Source organism: Marmota flaviventris, chromosome 5 (genome assembly GCF_047511675.1).
Source record: "Marmota flaviventris isolate mMarFla1 chromosome 5, mMarFla1.hap1, whole genome shotgun sequence".
Lineage (NCBI taxonomy): Eukaryota > Metazoa > Chordata > Mammalia > Rodentia > Sciuridae > Marmota > Marmota flaviventris.
This window is the reverse complement of record NC_092502.1, coordinates 58747538-58763287: the sequence shown is the minus strand read 5'-3', so window position 1 is coordinate 58763287 and position 15750 is coordinate 58747538.

Below are 15750 nucleotides of genomic sequence, written 5' to 3'. Positions count from 1 at the left end.
TTACGGTAAGGAAAACAATTTTCATATCCACTGTGCTACTTGAGACTGGCTGTTGTCAGCCTAATTTATGGTGAAGTCTCTCTGATAATGGCACATCAAATAGCATTCATAAAGTAGCTATTTGATGGGCCCATTCATATCTTTTGAAGACCAGCTGTGTGTCACTATGCTAGAAAAGGGACTTGAGTGCTCATTTCACTGACAAATTACTCTTCTCAAGAATCTAATTATTAGAGTAATAATTAGAATAACTTTTATAAATGTTATTGGAAGGAGTCAGTGAATAAGAACTATAAATGGATATTCCAATGACAAGTAGGATATAACTATCCTAAATGACAAAATCACTATTATGGGTAAAATGTACAAAATGATCTCATATAGGACTCTGAAGAGCTTTAGTAATAAAAGTTAAGCACTTACTTTCCCATTTTAAATTCCAAGCAATTCAAGATGTAAATTTTACAGTATTGATGATTGTGTTACTATACTACAGAAACAAACCCCAAATTTCTCAGTGGATTAGCTAAACAAAGTCTTGATTCTCACTTTTCTTAGTGAATAACAATATTTGAAAAGCTGATCACTCCTATTTTGAGCTGTATTCCTCACTTCCACTCTTAGATTCACTATCTCAAATTGATTTTTCTTTATTTTCATGCTGTTTTCCTATTTTATCCTCATTTCTCAAACCTCTAAACATTTTAGTACTCCAACACTCAGTTCTCACATCTGTTTTCTTAAGATCCATGGCTTTAAATATACCTTTGACTTCCAAATATACCTTTGACTTCCAAATGTACCTTTGACTTCCAAACTGATATCATCCAGAACCTGACCCCTAATTCCAGGCTAACATACAAGTGCCTATTCAAGATCTCTGCTTTAATATCTATTAGATATCTCGCATTCATCATGATCAAACAGTACTTTTGGTTTTGCCCACTTGCCAAATATCTCCCTTCCCCTGTCAACACCTAAGCAGATGACAACTCCATTTTAGTCAATGAGTCCAATAGCCATGGGTTTACACTTTTTCTCCTATTTTTCCTCTTTCACCTCTAATCTGTTAACAAGACCTTATGGTCAGAATTCATTTCCTTTCGTCTGCACCAGTTCTACCTCCCAAGACCAAGCCACCACCATCCATCTGACTATAATTAATCATAAATGATGCCAATGACTTGGGCACCTCTATTTTCTTTTTTTACACCATTTACATTGGCTCTTATACCCCATTTACCACATGGAAATCAGAGTGGTACTTTAAAAACGTAAGTTTTTGAGCAAGTCACAGCTTTGATAACAATCCTCTAGTATTCAGAAACAGGCCCCAAGAAATACAGATTTTGGAATTAATAGAATGGAAATTGATGAAGTTATTATGAGTATATTCAAGGCTTAAAAGAAAGAATGACCCTAAGATTCAATAGGAAATATCAACAAAGAAATGGAAATGACAAAATAGCCAAAGGTAACTTTTAAAAACTAGAATGTACAATGTACAAAATAAAAAACTTCCTGCATGATCTAAACATCAGATTTTAGGTGTCAGAAAAATTATTATTGAAATTGTTAAGTAGATGAACAGAAATTATCCAAGGTGAAGAACAGAAAGATATTGAAAAAAGTAGAAAGACAGTTTTAGTAACTTTTAGGATAATACCAAATAATCTTATCTATGAATAATTGGAATTTAAGAGGGAAAAGCAAGTCAGAATGAGGTAAAATGAGTATTTGAAGAAATAGTGACCCAAAATAGCACCTCCTAATAAGTCTTCAGCATGCTGATTTTTAACTCACCTGTCACATTTGGTGCCAGGAAAGAGCCAAAATAGCCAGTGTGGATAGGATTTTGGAATCGGATTACCTACTGTCAGGATAATAATGACTACCTTACCACCAATATTTGTGGAATACAGATTGTTTCTGGCAATAGTTAAAACTTTCACCAGTGGTGAATCAGGATCAAATACTAATGGAATGGAATATCTTAGCTTTATCAAGCATTTGAAAAATATGTGCAAATGCTAATTATAAGAAGACAGGAGCTGGGTGACAATTGAAAAGCTTGACTGGTGCTTTAGAAAAAAAGATGATGAAAAGAAAATTGACAACTGAAAGCCAAGTATGAAAGCAGCCAGAGGCCTTTTTGGAAGCACCACAAGATTGTCTCAATTCTTTCAGTGAGAGGACAGAGAAAATGGAAATCAAGACCAGGATTTAATAAGAGCAGCAGAGTTCCAAAGAAGGGTAAGCTCTTTTGATAAATGTATATTTGCTAGGGCCTTGTTTGGAAAATGGGACCAGGACTCATGAGATAGTGTTGATCATGCTGATAGTAGGAGTCTGCAGATTCCTCTAACTGATCTGGTTTGCAGAAGTGGCCTAGTCTTCTCTTGAGGACTAGCATTACCTGATTTCTTGAAAACAATACAGGCCTTTTTCCCAGCAAGACATTAGCTTGTCTAGGATTTTCTCACACTTTCCATCATGGTACCTAAGACCATGAGAAGATTTAGATAACCACAAAACCTGGCTATAGATATACTGGAGCTAACAAGAAAGGAAAGGGTGTATCTCTCAAAGAAACTACAGAATCTTGTCAGTACTCACCAGCAGGAGCTGAGGAGCTGAGAGGTTATGTATGGCACTGAATTCTGAGCATGCATATCAAGGATATGGAACATAAATTTATCAACTCAGGGACACTCTAATAGAATATAGGATTTTACACCCTGATGAGGCTACAGTGAGATGGTCTGAACACAGTGCTTCTAGGGATGCTCCTAAAGGGGTCATGAATATACTTTCTTACCCATAAGTTATATTAACTGTCTTGCCTTCTGTCATGATATATTCTGAAGAGACATAAACTAGCTGGGCATCCTGTAAAACACCACATTTGACCACTATCCCAAAAATGTCATGTCAAAAAGTAACTATTCATGGAAGGCCTTGTTAAGACACAAGCATTCTAGAGGAGAGAGGTAATCTCTACGGTTCAAGGAAATACCACATTAGCATAATTTTAGGAATTCATGTCCCCCCCCCCCCCCCCCCCCCGCCCTGGCCTTCCAAGACATTTCCTCCTAAGTCTAGGACAAATGATTGTTTCTTAACACTTTCACTTCCTACCGTGAATAAGGAAGCACAATGTTTAGGCAACCTCTGGATCACAGAAGCAACATTTACCACAACTGAGAATACTGTTATGACTCATTCTGTATGACGTGAAGTGCTGCCAGCTCTGACTGGGGCCTGGAACAACAGAAAGCATTTTGCAGTAGAACCAGCTCATGGTATAAGCAGCCCTGCCAATTAGGCCACATAACCTGACAGACCTGATAATCACTGGAAATATCAGTGATACAAAAAAAAAAAAAATGCCACTAGAATATGGCAAGCCCTGAGACAAGAATTACAACACAGACACCATCAGTTTTAGAACAAGGTGATGCCATCTTCAGCAGCAATTTATTTTGCAAGGGACCATGCAGATGGCAATGCCCATCCTGAGATGATTACTATAAGACCCTCTAAGACATAAGGACCAGTGCCTCTCCCCTGGGTTACGGGGTGGGGGGGGCGGATCCATTATTACCAGTTGACTGGAAAAAATTTGAGCTTGATTCACAAGTGGATTGGTTCAGTATGTTGGTGCAAGCCATAAAAGACAGAAAAGAGGGGAAATCCTCCCAGTGGACAAAGTTTTGGGGCAGTAACCTGGTTATTTACTTTGTGTGGAAATAAAGATGCCTGAATTGAACTTAGAAAATACAGAAATTCATGGGCAGTGAAAATGTTTGACCAGCTAGTCAGGGACCTGGCAAAAGAATGTTTCATCTCTCTGATTCTAAATGTTGCTACTTACTTTCTGTACTCCAGCCCCACTGGCCTCTTGCAGTTCATCCCTTGTACCTGCCATTCTTTCTGCCTGAAAACATACTTTTCTCATATAGCCACACACAGCGTTAGGTACCTCATTTAATTTAGGTTTCTGTTCAAATATTTTCCTGTAATCAAAGAGGTCTACCTTTACAGTTTTACCTAAAATGTCAGTTACTATAATCACAACCTATATGTACTTCCTGCTTCATTTTTCTTCTTCCTCTTAACATTGTTCACCATTTGTGTACATCATGAATGCAGAGACTTATTTTGCTCAGTGCTGTCACAAATCCTGCAACACTGACACTCCAAATACTGGAAGAGTTGTTGCACTGAATATATCTTCAAGCTAACTATATTAAAAAGATCAAAGGAATAGTCTCAGTCAAATGTGATTATTTCAAGGTAAATTCTTTGTCTTCATTGTGAATTAATACTGGGGTAGCTATTCTTAAAGGATTATTGGATTTACCCAGCAGGTTCCAAACTAGATTGTCTAATTCCATTTGTATTTTCTGAAATTCTGTGATAAGGCAGGAAAGAAAGCCAAGTATCAAAATGGTTTTCACATTCATGTCCATGGGGAATTCTGACAATATTCTTTAAATGCAGGGAAGAGAGGCAAGATTAAATTTTATATTAGATTGCATGTGATGCAATCAAGTGATTTGAAGAACTACCTGATACATTTTAGAACCAGGAAAGATCTTATAATCATCAAGTGGAGATCATATACCAGAAAATTATTACTAGGAATTTCTATTGTTATTTTATTGGGTTGTTTTATTATACTAAAGATCTTACCATTGATTTTTGGCCTATCCAGCTATAACTGTCATGCATCCTGCTATTGAAACTTGCTTTAATATAAAAGTTAACTGCTTGAGTTTTTCATCTATTTATTCTAGCAACAAACCTAGTATGTTTCAGAAACATACTATGTTGGGGTTGGAACATGCATGACTTGAGACAAGAGATGTAAGCAATAGTCATATCATGCAGAAAGCATTGAAGTCCATGTAAATAATTTGGTTTTATTCTGAATGACATGCTTTAATCAGGGAAATGAGGTAAACTTATTTATGAGTTTAAAGGACTCATCTTACTATTATATGGAAACTTGCATGTAGTGTGTAAAAATAGGAGAAAAGAGATCTGGTTGGCTAGCTATTATAAGCAAGAGGTGATGGAAGATTGCTGAAGAAAGTGGTTCTTAGTCTGGACTGATTTTTTACTCTAAAGCATATTTGACACTGTCTAGAGACATTTTTGGTTGTCACAATCGGGAACAGGACTGCTATTGATGTCTACTATGTAAGACCAGGCATAGTGCTAAAAACCCAACAATGCACAAGATAGTTTTCTATAACAAAAATCCGATTCAGCCCCAAATATCATTTGTACCAAGGTTGAAAAACACTACTCTAAGTAATTGGGACTATAAGTGGGAATAGTGAATGGATGTGTCATTAGTGCAGATATAATAGCAAGAAAAAGACTTTCTAGAGATTTGAAGTGTGAGGTCAGGAAAAGACAGAAACCTAGTATGCATTCTAGACTTGTGCTTGAGTCTTTGGCAGTCCCATGGTGTCATTACTGAGATAAGTAATAGGAAAGAAGCATGTGGGGGTGAAAACAAAGAATTCTGTTTCCATTATGTCAAGTTTGAAATACTTATTAGATATCAAAAGCAGATGGTGGTAGGTAGTTTCATATTTGAATGTGGACCTCATAGGAGAGGTGGCTCAAGAAATAAATATAAAGGACCTTGGCACAAAGAAGCTTTAAACTACAAGAACATATGAGATCATCTGGTGTGAGATAATAGAGTAGAATATAGAATTAGTTACAGAGAACTAAGATTGAATAAGGGAGGCAAAGGTAGAAATGAGTTGGAGAAGCTGTTGATATTGAGGTTTGAAAAAACCCAAACACCAGGAATCAGAGAACTTAAGAAAAAAAATCTTACTCTTAAATTGAGCCAAGTGAAATTGCCTAAATAATTTTAGACCTACAATATAATTAATTTTATGTTTCAAACTAGTAGATATAATAGTCCTATATCAACTGCTTCTGAGAGATCCAAGACCATGGGATGACCACAGAGAATATGTTGGCATAAAGGTTGTTGGTGGCTTTTGACAGGAGCAGTCCCAGTATAACAGAGGGGATAGAAGCCCAGTTTTACCAAATTCAATGAGAAAGTTGCTACTAAGAAGTGAGTCAACTAAATCTTTAAATTAGAAGTACTTAAAAAGTACTTTAAAAATAGGAAATGCTAGAAGCAGTAGTGTTCTGTGCTGATGAAAATTACTCCGAAGAAAGGGAGAGATTTTTGGTATATTGGGAGAGAGGATAACTGAAAGAGCTCAGTCTTTGAATGATAAAAAGGACACAATCCAGAGCACAGGAGAGAGTTTGGGCTTCTTGAAGGATGAGGGACATTTTTTCCATTGAAAATGAAAAGCAGACAATGGGAGTGAAGTTACAGGTTTGTAACTAAGTTTCGAACATGAAAATTATGAAGTTGTCTATGTTTTCTTTTTTGTTTACTTAACTTTGGATACCATTTTAACTGTCTGTTATCCTTATTTCTCAGTATAATTTATATATGCATCACTACAGTCAAGGCAGCCATAATTTTGACCTGTTCTGGTATTCCTGGTTCAGTCTTATTTTCTTTAAAAAGAATATACTTCCAAAGACACATTTCTATTTTAGTACATTCACTTCACCAGGACCATCATTAAGAGATAGAAAGACGTTTATAATTTATTATATTTTGAATTTCAGAATTTCCATGGATCTCATCAGGAAGTTTCTGTCCAGGACCGTCTGGTTCATTTTTCAATAAATGGACTCCTAGAGTGGAAAGAAAAGAGACAAAATTATAAACTCTTTCCCAAACTGGGAACTCCCATTGTCTCCAAAATTTATCTTAAGATCTTGAAATTATACAGCCTGAGACAGGTTAGCAACATTTTCTCTTACCACATTTTGCCTGGCTTTAATTTCTCTTGGGTCAGCTCTTACTGGTTTGCAATTTCTAGTCACAATGTAACTCTCATTGCTGCACTGCTGCAGGTGAGTATGTCACCCTCAGTAAACTCATTTTTGTGATTTGTCATTCTTTGTCTGAAAGTCAGGTTAACACAGCATTTTTAGCGTCCATGCCCTCCCTCATCAAGAGTTAGATGAATCACCCCTGCTCCCACTGAAGACTCTACTTGGACTCTGGATGCTTCGGTCGCTCAAGGGCTTTTCTTCTGCAATTATCCCTATGCCTCTCCTACATAAGAAATTTCTCCCTTTCTACTAGATTTTTCTCATCAGGCATGCATTTTTTTTCTCATGATAAGATAATAAAATTACTCTATTTTCTCGCTTTTACAAACATCGACCCATTTCTATGCTCCCCATTAAAAAAAAATCTTGAAAAAAGTGATTTAACTCCTTCATCAATCCAGTATGACTTTTGCATTCCTTAGTTCACTAAAATTTCTCTCGTCACCGATGACCTTTTATTACCCAGTATCATGATCATGTCTACAATTAAGGGCTGTATCTATCCATTCAACTTATTAGAATATTCAAAGATACTCAGTGCACCTCTGACACTCTCTTTGTGTAAGAAATCCTGTTCTGTCATAGCTACCTTTGCATTATAATCCCATGAATTTTCCCCTCACTCACTTCTTTCACCAGTTTTTTACTTTCTTTTTTTAACCTTATTATTCTTCCATTATCTGCCTTTTAAATGTCAGTAGTCATAGGACTTAGTCCTGAGTCCTCTTTTCGTCTTTCTCTACCCACTGTCCCTAAATAATATGAAATATTCCCATGATTTACCTGCTACAACATCTAAATTCATATCACCAAAAGTCCAGAGGAGCAAGATGACTTCGATGCGATTAGCAGCTCAACAATATCATAGTGTAAGGTTAGCATCTCATTCTATTTATTCTTCCTCTTCAATCCCATGGTGGCCACTGCAGTTCCAAGCATCAGATATTGGATTCAGAGGTTAGCAGCAAAGGAAGCACAAATGAGAGAAACTTTCTCTGCTTTTTTCCATTATTGAAGTGAACATACATTTTCCAGAAACATCTACCTTCTTCTAGTGTGTCATGGGCCAGAAGTAGGTCACAAGTGTACCCTGATACTTAAAAGTATAGGAGACCTAGCATGTTCTCTACTAAAGTAATACATGACTGATTTTTCTGTATGGCTTCTGTGGCCATTTTATCTTGTAAATTCTGTCCCCTCTATTAAGTTTTAAAATCTAGCTGAGAAGAGTTTAAATGATTTCTGAGAATTTCCTTTCTGCAACTTAAATTTGGCAAAAATGCAGGTTTTATCATTAATATGGTTTTGATGCCAGCATCTATGTTCATAGGCAAGATTTTTAAAACCTAAACATTGTGCTACTAAATTTTTCAGATTTAGGGTATAAATAATCTTTGGAGCTAAAACAAACAAAATCTAATAGGGCCTATTTTGCACAAATTTACATTATCTTGACCTTCAATTATCTACTCAATATTTTACTTTTCTAAATAAATTAGTGCTCATCTTTTGGGGATACTCTTTATTGCCTATTTACTGTTAACCAAGCTAAGAATTAGCAGTGTGTAGACATTATTTGATTCATACAGTAATCCAGCAAGGCAATCAATGACCCTGTCTTTCACACACATGCGCGCGCGCGCACACACACACACACACACACACGTGTGAACACATAGAGTTTACAGAGATAATAGAGGCTCAGAGAGGTGAAATGGCCTACTTGATTCATATAACTTGTAACCACAGTTACTCAAGAGGACATTAGTTTTATTCCAAAGGCTCTTAATCGTTATAGTAGGCGACCTTCTCTTGCTTATATATTTTGTATTGGGGAAGCAACTATTTACTTCAGATACTGTTTAGGGCCACTGTTTTCTAGGCTTGAAAAATATCTTACATAATACCTCCAGAGATTCCATTGCTCAGGAATATAGATAGATAGATAGATAGATAGATATGTGAATATGAATATATATATGAAGCACAAAGAAGAGAAATAGATTATATATTCCTATATGTAATATATACATATATATATATCTTAATAAAGATATATGATATCTTAATTAAGGAGAGTGCTTTGGGATTTGGCTGCTGCCTCCCTCTAACACTACAGTGGCTTTTACGTTGCTTCATCTGATTAATAGTTCTACTGGTGGAAGGTGGTGAATCATCTTATGGCATGCTCTGTTCACATACCTCATCAAAATAATTTTCTATCTGGAACTTCCCCCTATATTCAACCATAAAAGTTCCTTGAACATGTAGTTAATGGTCCATGAGTTGTCCTAGTTCTCAGTAATTCAGATTGTGAACTTCTGGCCATTTTCATGGGAATGCTAATAGTTAATACTTAAAACTTTGCTGGTTTGGGTCTAAATATTAGTATTAGTTTCCTCTAGTTGCTATAGCAAAATAATACAAACTGGGTGACTTAAAAGGAAAGAAATTTATTTTCTCACAATTCTAGGAACTACAAGTACAAAATGAGTATCATTGGGCCAAAATTAAGATGTCAGCAACTATGCTCCTTCTAGAGTTTCGAGAGGGGAATCTGCCTCTTGTCTCTTGTAGCTCCTGGAGGCTGCCCACATTCCTTGTCTTGTGATCACATCATTCCCATCCCTGTGTCCATCTTCACATCACCTTTTATCTGTCTGTGGTGAAATCTCCCTCTGCCTCTTTTTCAGATAGATACATATGATTGCATTTAGGACTCATCTGGATAATTTTCTCATCTCAAGATCTTTAAATTAAATCACATCTGCAAAGGCCCTTTTATAAATATAAAGTAACATTTATCGGTTTCAGGGATTTCGGCCAGATATCTTTGGAGCTGTGTTTCAGCTGACTGCAGCATTTTATACCTACATCTCACATAATCAAATAGCCATTGAGATGAGTATGATGATTATTGCTATTTACTAATGAGGAAACACAGACAGAGAGAGGCTATACAACTTATTCAACATCAAAGAATTATTAACTAGTAGTTTCTGGGTTTGAACCGAGAAAAGTTGTGGCCTTTAGAAAAGCTACTTGCCATTGGAAGTAAATGAAAAATAATTCATATAGAATAACTCACCAGCACAGTGTGCCAAGATAGAAGTCAAATGTAAAGAATTTCTTCATTAATAGCAGTCCCCTACAACCACAAAAACAGGAAGTTATATTCCATGTACCTGTGATATGTCAAAATACATTCTGTCATGTGTAACTAAAAAGAACAAATTAAAAAAAAAAAAAAAAAAAAACAGTCCCCTTAGGTGATGGACTCTTCCTACTTTCCCATTTTTGGCAGGGCTCCTTGTTCCATCATGTACTTTATCATCTTATACAAACACAATCACTGTAAGGACAGAGCTTTTAGAGTAATATGAGAAAAGCATGCTGTATAAACTCTGTGCAGTGGAGATATTTGCTGATTGAGGTGAAATTTTAACCAATTCATCAAAAGAACACATTGAAGTTGGCAACAAGCAATAAACAAGTCTTTTTAGATGGTGCTTATCACCTTTTACTTATAAATACAGAACCTTCTAGAACAGCTTTCTGCACTTCTATGTGCCCCAAATTCCATTGTACTTAAAACATTTTTTGACATCCCCTAGGTACCAGGAAAGAGTTTTCTAAACTGAGCATCCTGTGGCATCAGTCTTGTCAAACTCCTGGCAGACAATCCATGACCTTTGAGCTAAGGATCCCTGAAGGATCTGCCCCTTGAAATGTTTGATCTACATATCTCTGCGTTTTACTTAGAACAGACTGTTTTCATCAGGCAGGTCACCTCTTTTTTGTTTTCTACATTTTTATCGGTGCATTATACTCACACATAATGTTAGGATTTGTTATTACATATTCATACATGCACATAATATGACAATATAATTTGGCCAATATCACTCCCCAGCACTTCAGGCAGGTCACCTCTGATTGCAGGTTTTAGGGGTTCTTCTTGACAGCTCTGTATTTATGCTGTTTCCCAGATCTACATTATTTATACCAATTCATTCTTTATTTTCATCCCTAAAAGTCATTCTGTGTTTTTCTCCGAGTATCAGTAGAACAATTTTCATAAATCTTCATAATACCACAATTTTAGGGTTAAGTTATATGGCTTGAAGGTCACATCTTCCTTTTATATGACTCTCACTCTCTGTTAAACTGGCACAATACTTCACATGCTCTCAGTACATAACCTTAAGTATTCCACAGTGGATGGGATACCACAAAGCATTGCTATTTTTGAAAACACTGGAAATTTGGGCATGGTGGCATATACCACAGGCTACTCCAGCTATTTGGGAAGCTGAGGCAGGAGAATCACTTTGATTCCAGGCATTTAATGCCATCCCAAGCCACACAGGAAGATCCTATTTCTAAAATTTAAAAATAAAACAAGCAAAACAAAACAAAACCCCTAAATATTGCAAAGATGCAATTTATATCAATTCAATACAATATCAAATAATAAAAATATTATATGTTGGTAAATGGAATGAAACAGTGCCTCATACATTTCCAGTGAGCACATACTCTTTGTAAATAGCAACTTGACATAATATATCAAGAACTTTTAAAATAGAATAATCTATTATAAATTCTACTGTATAAGATGCTGCAAATGACCCAAACCTCTAAATTGTTTAGATACTATACTGGTTTATTTCTCATGTCACAGCCTTGTTTGAGAGAATTTTCTCAACATACTGATTCAGAGACTAGGATTCTTCCTTCTGAAACTGTGCCATCCTGTCGTCCACCTCATCCACATTTGGCAAACAGAAGAGGAAAGAGAGCAAAGAGGAAGATAAACTCACTCAAAGCTTTAATCAGATGTAACACCCATCATTCCCTCACATCCCATTGGTGAACTGTAAGAGAGCCTGAGAAGGAAGTCTAGCTATAGGTCCTGAATGAAGAAGGATGAATCCTTTGTTGATTAATTAACAATCTCTGCCAGCTAGACCTTCCAAAAGAAATAAGCTGAGTGTCATTGAAAGCACAGTACAAAGATAATGTAGACTCAGTACTGAGAGCACACAAGCTTGAGGGCCAGACAGGTGAACTCCAGTTTGAATGCTGTCTCTGGACCTTCTTCAAGTCCTTGCCAGTCAGGGACCAGAGGCTGGGGCTCTTGGAAAATTACAAAATGTTGCATATTACAGTTCAGATAATCATCTCTAAAGCATTTGATGAAGATTAACTCAGTTATTGTATTTAGAGCATTTACTAAATTATTTGTTACATAGTGATCATTTAATGAATCATTACTATTATTGGTATTTTGAACTTTATATGCAAATTTATTTATTACCATTATTCTTATTAAGCTCAAATAATCTGTATCAGTAAGTTAATCATGGCATACACATTCAACAAACTATACTACAGCTATTCAAGTTATTGCAAAGTTACATAATACTATGGGAAATATTTATAAATTATTTCAAACTTAAAAAGCAGGATAGCTGGGCACTGTAGCACATGCCTATAATCTCAGCAACTCAGGAGGCAGAGGCAGGAGGATTGGAAGTTAAAGCCCTAAGCAACTTAGTGAGGCCACACCTCAAAATTAATAAAAATAAAAAGGGTTAGGTATGTAGCATGGTAAAGCACCCCTGTGTTCATTCAATCCCCAAAGCTAAGAAAAAAACACCAAACAAATAAAAACAAAAAACCAAAAAAATACCCAAAAAATGAAAAAGACAATTTTATAGAGTATATATATTAAATAGGTTAAAACAAAAATTTCACCACTGTTATCCATATATATTTTTTACTTTTTATAATCTTGAAACTTTAGTGACTATTTTACTATTTTTCTCCTTCTTTTTATTGTTATCCTGTTTCTTATCAAAAAAACTTCTTAAGTAATAAAATATTGGAAATAGTTGAAATTCCTTTTACTATCTCACCTGATACTCCTCCCTTTAGCACAAAGAATCTGATTTATTCAGTTTGTATATATCTTTCCTGATCAGCTATCAGGATGAATACTCTGGCTAGGCAAGTAAAATATATGATTATATACAACTTTTAAAATTTGATGAATGATATCTATCTTTGATTTATTTTTTCCAAGAAACGTTATATGTCCAGTATCTATCCACATTGATTTTTTTAGTTCTAATTTATTTATTTTAATGGTTCCATAATCTTTCATTGGATGAATATAATATAATTCATTCATTGTTTCACTCAGCAAAGATGGATATTAAGGTGTTTCTAATTTTTTGCTACTCCAAAGAAAATAATAAACATTCCTTTATACATCTCTTAGTGAATGTATGTGATAGATTCACTAGAGTTTATTATCAGAAGTGAAATTTCAGGGTCACAGAATGTGATATTATGAGGTATATTATATATTGCCAAATTATTCTCTTATTGGGTTTATATCCCATAAGGAATACATGAGATCCAATCTTATGTATCTTTTTGCCAATTCTTTTAAACTTTTTCCCCTTTTTTGGCCAACCTTATGGTGCTTAATGATACCTCTCTGTGGTTTCAATTTTACTATCACTGATTATATTTGCAATTAATTTGTAATCATTTTTCATATATTTATTGGGCATTAAAGTTGTGTCTTATATTAACTGCTTATTTTGCCTCTGTTTTTTGTGTTTATCTATAATTTAATGATTTGCAGGGATTAAACACACACACATATGTATTTTACAGTTATATATGTTCTCAAAACTAAATTCATTTAAAGATATAAGAATGTCATGTGTTATTGCCTATTTTGTTTTGCTTAACAAAGTTTAAAAATCAAACTAATATTTGGTAACCCTGGAGGCAAATTATAATCTTTTTTCAACTTGATTTTATTGTGATTAATACATATGATTCACTAAAGGGATTTCTGAAGGCAAATATATATTCTATATGGATCAAAGAATGACAAGGTCCTAGAGCTCTTACAGTTCACCTTCCCTGAAGCTAAAGACAACAGAATCTAAGCAAGCCAATTGTTGAGATTTTCATACTGCTCATCTAGTCTTAAATATCTGCTAATTTAGGCAATGGCTGCAGTCCATCAGTTAATAGTATTTACAACAAAAACATATGGCCAGTACTGGGAAGGCCAGTCATTAGCTAATGTGAGTCATTTCCAGATGGCACAGAGATAATTCATATTGTCAGTATGAATTCTATTTGAGCAGTATGACATCTACCAGGGTAGATCTTTAGAATAGACACTGGTGGCTATTTATATTGTTAACCATTAAGGGCCTCTGCCAAAACCTATTTGTCCATCACAAACTATGAGATATAGACTGAAAGGAGCACTAATGTTTGAAGGAGGTAGGGGAGAGATGAAAGACCTATGGGAAGAATCAGAACCCACTAAGACTACAGAGATTGAGCAAAACGAAATCTGCATTAGCCAGAAGAGGTGCTAAGTTATACTGCAACAACAAACAATTTAGTTGTATATGTTGTATGTTCAGCCTGGGTCAGAAAAGGGCCTTGCCCAGTGTAGTTACTCAGGAGGTAGAAGGATCATTAGAAATTCATGATCTTAAGAAAATTTCCCCTAATTGATATATATCATTTCTGATCATATTTGGTTGTTCAAGACAAATATCATGGCCAGCTATAATTTTAAGGAGAACTGAAATACCTTCAATGATGTGCCTAGAAAGACATAAACTTAAAATATTTTGTAAATAGCATAGTGACTACCAAAGATCACCATTCTGGTTATCTGATATTGATTCAATTGGTTCCACGATGATTGCATCTATCCCCGCTCCACGAAAGACAACTCCAGAATCCTACTTAGTCGCCGGAATAAGTCAATTTTGAGAACCACTGTGTTAAATTCATCAGCCTCTATCTCGATTTGAATGTGTTACTTCTTGCTATGGAAATCTAGCATTAAAAAAGACATGTTAATAACTTCCAATATATGTGTACAAGCACCCCCCCCCCAAACACACACATATATTAGTATATATAAAAACAAGGACTGAGTTGATAGGTCGAAAAGACAGACAGAAGGAACTTCCCCTACTCAGTACTTTGCCAAACTAATATGATAAAGTTGAAACTCCGTGTAGCATATATCAAGACAGAGAGGCACTAGGGTGTGACACAATTTACATTTATTACTTGCCTGTTATTTCTTAGATATGTAAAATTAAATTCTCTTTTGTGCAGAATAAACTTAAACTCAAGGACTCTTTTAGCAAATGCATTTCTCATCTATTCTCACCTCATTTTCTTCCCACTGGTTTCATTTGCAGCCCTTGAGCTCAGTTGGACTGAACTCAAATATCTGCACTTCTGACATCTTCTTTGCTTTGCTTTGTCCCAACTGAGACTTCTTACAAAAGATAGATCTATAAAGAGAAAGAACTTTGTTTTCATAAAGAGGGAAAGTGTTGGTTGAAGGAAACTACCACGTCACAACTGTTTTCAATAAATGACGACACATTTGTCTGAAAAATAAATTCTAAATGAGAACACATTGATGTTGTCGTTTAATATGTGATTACATTTCAAAAGGCATACCATCAGGAAGTAATGAAAGGAGCTGAGGGAAAAGTACAGAATGCTACACAGAAAAGGGGACTAACAGTTAAAAAGGAAAAAGCCCAGGGTCTGGGGTTGTAGCTCAGAGGTAGCGCTTGCCTTGCGTGCTTGAAGCACAGGGTTCGATCCTCAGTGCCACATTAAAAAAAATTATATATATAATTGTTTTAAAAAGGAAAAAATCCCAGGGAATTTTAAACATAAGTGAGTAAAAGAGGCTCACCCTTGTTATTCAAGGTGGTC